The following is a 6,000-nucleotide window of genomic DNA, read 5'->3' as shown; positions in this document are numbered from 1 at the left end:
TGAATGTCTGTGTTGACCACTTACTGTGTACCTAGCACTCTGCTGAGTGGTTTCCACGTGCTCTGCTGCTTAATCCTTTGGAGCAGGAGAGTTTCTCCACAGTGGTACTGTGACATCGTGGACCAGATGGTTCTTTGCAGGGGAGGTAAGGTACACTGTCCTGAGCACTGTACGATGTTGAGGGCATCTCCAGCCTTCACCCGCTAGATGCCAGTAGCACACCTGACTCCCAGTCTGAATAATCAGAATATCTCCAAAGAGTGCCAGCTGTCCACTGGGGGCAAATTGCCCTGGCTGAGAACCACTGCTGAACAATAATACTATTCAAAGAGTGGTCTGCAGGCCAATGCGGTTTCCAAATTATTTATCTGCAAAGAGAGGACTACAGAAATTTAGTGTTGTTGTTGTTTTTTTTAAGATTTTATTCATTTATTTGACAGACAGAGATGACAGGCAGAGAGGCAGACAGAGGTGGGGGGGGAGGCAGGCTCCCTGCTGAGCAGAGAACCCGATGCAAGGCTCGATCCCAGGACCCTGGGATCATGACCTGAGCCGAAGGCAGAGGCTTTAACCCACTGAGCCACCCAGGCGCCCCAGAAATTTAGTGTTTTTAACAAAATTAACAATTTGACACTGTCACCACATCCGAGCAAGTAAACGCCAGACCTAGGTGTCCATGGACTGACCTGCTTCATAGGTAGAGGGAGCTGCTTACTAGTCATGCACATAGTAATGGCCTGGGACTGGCCACAAGTTATAAAAACTAGTCCTTTACTACAGATAGCGTAGAAAACACTACCCTAAACAATCCTGTGCAGGGGGTATTTTTGTCTCCATCTTTACAGAGAAGGAAACAGAGAGATCGTGTAATTTATTTGAGAACACATAGCCTGTCAGTATAGATGGGAGCCTGTCTGAGTCTGACCCCACACCTTGAGTTCATGACCGCTGTGCCGTGTTGCCTGTTTTGGTCATCATAACGGCTTTCACTTACCGTCTGCATGTTCTATGTCTGTACTCTGTTGAGTGCTTTTCATAGGATACCACAGTTAGGTTTCAGGAAACCCTCTTGAGGTGGGTTTCACTTGCCACATTTTATAGATGTAGGAAATGAAGTTCGGCAATTGGAAGTGACCAATAAGGAGGGACCCAAGTAGTCTTAGGTTCTTCCTGAGCCTGCCATTCAGGCAGCTAATACCATGTGTAAAGTGCAGGAGAGGACAAAGATGAAGAATGGGAGAATCTATCAAGCCCCAAATGGATAGCTATCCACACGGGCATTATGTACCTAACAACCCATCATTTTAAACCTTTTCAAATGCTTTTTGAGATTCTGTTCTCTACTTCCAGCCTCCTACATTCCTGCTTTGGGAATTTGGTTGGGGGCTTTTTGGGGGGAAGGTGGGGGGAGAAAGAGGGTTGTTTTGTTTTTGAGAGTCCTTTCAGAATGTCAAATGCAGGAGAATGGTTTAAATGGAATAAGGCAACTTGAGGTCCAATTACAGTGAGAACCTTAGAAATTCGTGGAATTCAAAACTTTGCAAATAAGGGCAGGTATTTAGATAACAAGGCCTGTTTTGAGATAGGACATTTAGCTTATATGAGTTGTAGGTTGTCTGTATCACCTACATTCTTTCTTCCCCTTCCTCACCAAAAAAAAGTATTTCTGTATGGTCAGTATTTAAATAACTGGGTTCCATATGGGGGCATTTTGTAGGGGTCACAAATACCCCAGATTACTGATTTATTTATTTATTTATTTATTTATTTTAATTTTTATTCATTTGACAGAGAGAGAGAGAGATCACAAGTAGGCAGAGAGGCAGGCAGAGAGAGAGGGAAGCAGGCTCACCGCTGAGCAGAGAGCCCGATGCGGGGCTCGATCCCAGGACCCTGAGATCATGACCCGAGCCGAAGGCAGAGGCTTAACCCACTGAGCCACCCAGGTGCCCCCAGATTACTGATTTAAATAAAACTTTGGTCAAATCTTGTTTTTTCAGTAGGCACACTAGAGAACAGCCATGGTTAGTCTCCCACTGGAACCTGGGATGGGCCCACATACTTACAAATGTACACTTGCTTGGTAAAGGTAACATCTTAAACTCTTGTTAGACCTCTGAGGTAGTCACACAAATGGGATTGCCCTTCCCTTCCATGGGTTGCTGGTTACGTTAAAGCCTCAGTCCTTAGGTCTAGTCCTCTACCGGGGCTCAACCTAGTTGTAGGTTCCATTTCTCACTTGAGCTCCCTGGAGATTTTAGACCTGAAATTTACTCTCTGGAATGGAATAGGTTTGTGAAGTTCATTGCTTCTTGGATCCGAAGGCCTTTGTCTCTTCTGGAGATTAAAATGCTTTACTCTTTTTTTCATCTCCAGTTTTTATGAATGGCTTTAAAAACGTTGGGTTCCCTGCTTCTGTTCTTGTCACCTATAATCGGGTGGTTCTCCATGCAGCCAGAAGGATCTGGTTTCCCACGTGAATCACATCATGTCACTCTTTGCCTTTGGCCCTCCCTTTAAACTTACAGTAAACCCATGTTGGCATCGTGGTCTACGAGGCCCTGCATGAACTGGCTGCAGCCTTCCTCTCTGGCTTCATTTCCTGCCTCCCTTCCTCCCCCCTCAGCCATGCTCACCTCTTTCTATTCATTGGCTTTCTAGGCTTGTCTGGCCCCAAGCGCTTGCTTTTGCTGACCCTTGGGGCCACAGTGCTGTCCCTGCAGATCTTCACGGGGCTGGCTCCTTCCTCTCATCACCGTCCCAGCTTGTGTGTCACCTCCTCAAATGCTTTCCCCACTGCCCTACCTACCCTAACCCCTCCTCACCGCTCTACCCCTATCATTGTCACATTTCTTCAGGCCCTGTGAGCTGCTCTTACTTGTTTACATTTTCTCCCCCACCTACTTGGAAACATCCTTAGATAGAATCTGTTGGTGTCTGTTTCCCACACACCTGGCACAGTGCCTGGCACTGAGTGGCATTTGGCAAATTATTGGCAAAAAGTGGATGAATGACAACATGGAGCTGCCATTAGGAGGTAACCTGTTTTCCTTTTGCAGTGTTGATGGGAACCATTTTCAGCATCCTGCTAGTGACCGTGATCCTTATGGCATTTTGTGTCTACAAGCCCATTCGCCGTCGGTGACAGCTGAGCGACCAAGTTCTTCCACAAGTATTGGGGGAAAGTATAAATTGTGTTGCACATGGGTCATTGGAGAAGTTGGAATTAGAACTTCACCACTTGGAAATGACCTTCAGTCTGGACAGTTGGTAAATGTGCAATGATTTAGAAAAAACATCCATCTGGCAGTTATTTTTTTCCTAACACTGTAATGTAAATAACTGACTCTGCTTCTCGGTGTTTCTTTGTATATCTGGCTGCACTTAACACTTGTTACAAGGACCTGAGGCTACAAGTTTCAGTATAAAGATGGGAAAACAGCTAACTATGTTAGTGGTGGGAAAACCACACTGGAAAGGACTCATCCCGAATATTGGAAAATACTCATAAATGGAAGACTTGACATGTAGACATTTCGTACTTGAGAACCATTTGGTCACAGTGGGGTTAAGAGTCACCCGTGTTTTTAGTTAGATTCAGCTGGCCTGGAATGCCCTGGTTGCAAAGCAGTGTCAGTTGTGGGGAACTTAGGCCATCGGTCCTCGTGCCACATCTGGGTCTGCACCCAGATGCCCCCGATGAAGTCAGGCCACATTAGCTAGGCCTGTGACCATGAGCACCCTGGGGCTGGAAGGCTCTGAGTTGGGCTGATTACTGGTTGGCCCATCTGAAAAAGAGCTCCATCCTGCTTAAATACATCGAGCTCCCTGGGGCTGCACTCAAGCCTTTCCAGCTCCTGGCCTAAAGCTTGTGGCAGCTTTTCAGATTTGGAATCTAAAAGAAACTCAGCAGGAGCTCTTTTTAGCTGTGGGTGGGGAGGTCCTCAACCCACAAAAGTGTGTGTTCATAGTAGGAGGCTGAGAGGCAGGTGGATGTGTGTTTACACAGATTTCATCTCAACCTTGAAAATGCTGCTGTTTTGCACTGTTGAAATGGATTGTTTTTTCCTGTTGAAATACTTTCATACTTACAAAGTGGTTAACAGTATTTATTTTAAAGGTGCTACGCTTAATTTGTTACTGAACTGAAATGCTTGTCTTGTATTCCAGTCACCTCACTGATGTGTGTTGTTTTTTTGGTTTTTTTTTTAACAACCCACACTGAATGTGAAATAACTAACGTAGGATACTGTGACTGTCGGACATCAGGATTTTGTGTGTAACCCTAACATTGAGCCGCTGAAATGTTTACTGTTTTGTGGTTTTGAGCAAAGTGTCAATTAAAATTAAAGTAAAATCTTACATGCTATTTGACTCCTAGTGATTTATTTTCTAAGCGTCTAAAATGCAGGTGTGTGTTTGCATCTGCTCTACTCAGGGAAGTGCTGTGGAGTTGCATTTTAAAATTTATATATGTGAAGTAAGACAGTTGCCCCAAGGCAAGGTATTATTTCCGGAGACTGAGCTGTAAGTAAGCTCTCAGGCCAGGCCAGGGGTCTGAAGCTGGATTTGTGTCCCCGCTTCTTCAGAGCCTCGGTTTTTCACCTGCAAAGTGGTGCTATACACACCTTATCTTTCTTAATTATGGTGAAGATCAAACACTGTGAAACCAGTGGTGACAAGGGTGGGGTCACCACCTTTGGCCTGTCCCATAAAAAACCAGGGTTACTGACGGACTGCAGGGAGGAGCAGGTGGGATTCTGAGCGGCTGGCACTGACAGCTAAGTCCCAGGAGGGCACATCCCCACCTCATCTGGAATACCATATTTTGATATGCTGCCTAAAAATTTACTGGCATTTTTAGGACTTGAGAGGGAAACAGTGAAAACTTGGTAGGCCCATAAACCAACCTTGTAACCTGCTATTTGCCCAGTGATAACTAGGCAGCTTACAATAGAATCATGTCCCAATTTTCAGAAACAACCTTGCAATAGTTATTCCATATACAAATCCCAAAACCCAGCCTATGTCTTCATTCCAACGTTACCACCTGTTCAGCATGAAATTTCAATCTGAAGTCAGACACAGAGTAATCTTTGTAGAAAGAGGCTTATTACAGAGATGAGTAAGGATACAAACCTCAATTCTGGGAGAGAGAGAGACAGAACTCTACTGAAAACTTTTATGCACCAGGACTGACCACTAATACTTTTGAAGTACCATTATTTCCTTTACCTGTGTCTCTGGGAATACGAGGTTGGGGGGAGGCAGCCAAAGCCCCCTAAACTGAACTGTGCCCAGAATACGCACTGTGTACCCAAATGAACGTATTCATTTATACCAACCATAAAAATGGCTTATCTTAGTATTAATCTTAACTTTGTTTAAATTTGAGATGAATAAATCTGTGAGTGCTGCTTGGGATTTGGGGGCTCTGGAAGTCTTACTAATATTACATTTTTTTCAGCTGGACCCCAATCTGAATTCTACACTTTTCCAGATGTGGGCATAGTTTGGACTTTGAACCCCAACACTTAGCTGCACTGCAGATAGTCCTGGGAAGCAGCTGTCGTGCAACTTGCCTTCCTTGAGGTCTTCGGCATTTAGCAGGAAACCCTGGTTACAGTAAGTCTGGCCATCTCTTCCCGGTCATTATTAAGAGCAGACCTCCCTTCCTTGAGAGGCCCAACACCATGTTACGTATGGTGTGTTCAGCTTGCTCATGGAACAGAGTATCTCAAGTGCTTTGGCTCTGTTTCCTGCTGGTACTGCACCACCTCAGCTTTAATGAACCTAAAGGTGAAGAAACTGTTTTGTTTTTTTTAATTAGGTAATCCCCAGTTATTGCCTAAGCTATTGCCTCTTGGCCTAAGGCGAATGAGTTTTCTTCACAGTGCCCCACTGGCTCAGTATTGTTTACTTTCCCCCAATGCAAAGCAGCTCCTTCACATCTCCCTGGAAATACCAAGGCCACATTTCTGGAGCCCAGATGTTTTTCTA

The sequence above is a fragment of the Lutra lutra genome, chromosome 12 (genome assembly GCF_902655055.1).
Source record: "Lutra lutra chromosome 12, mLutLut1.2, whole genome shotgun sequence".
NCBI lineage: Eukaryota > Metazoa > Chordata > Mammalia > Carnivora > Mustelidae > Lutra > Lutra lutra.
This window is presented reverse-complemented; position numbering follows the sequence as displayed.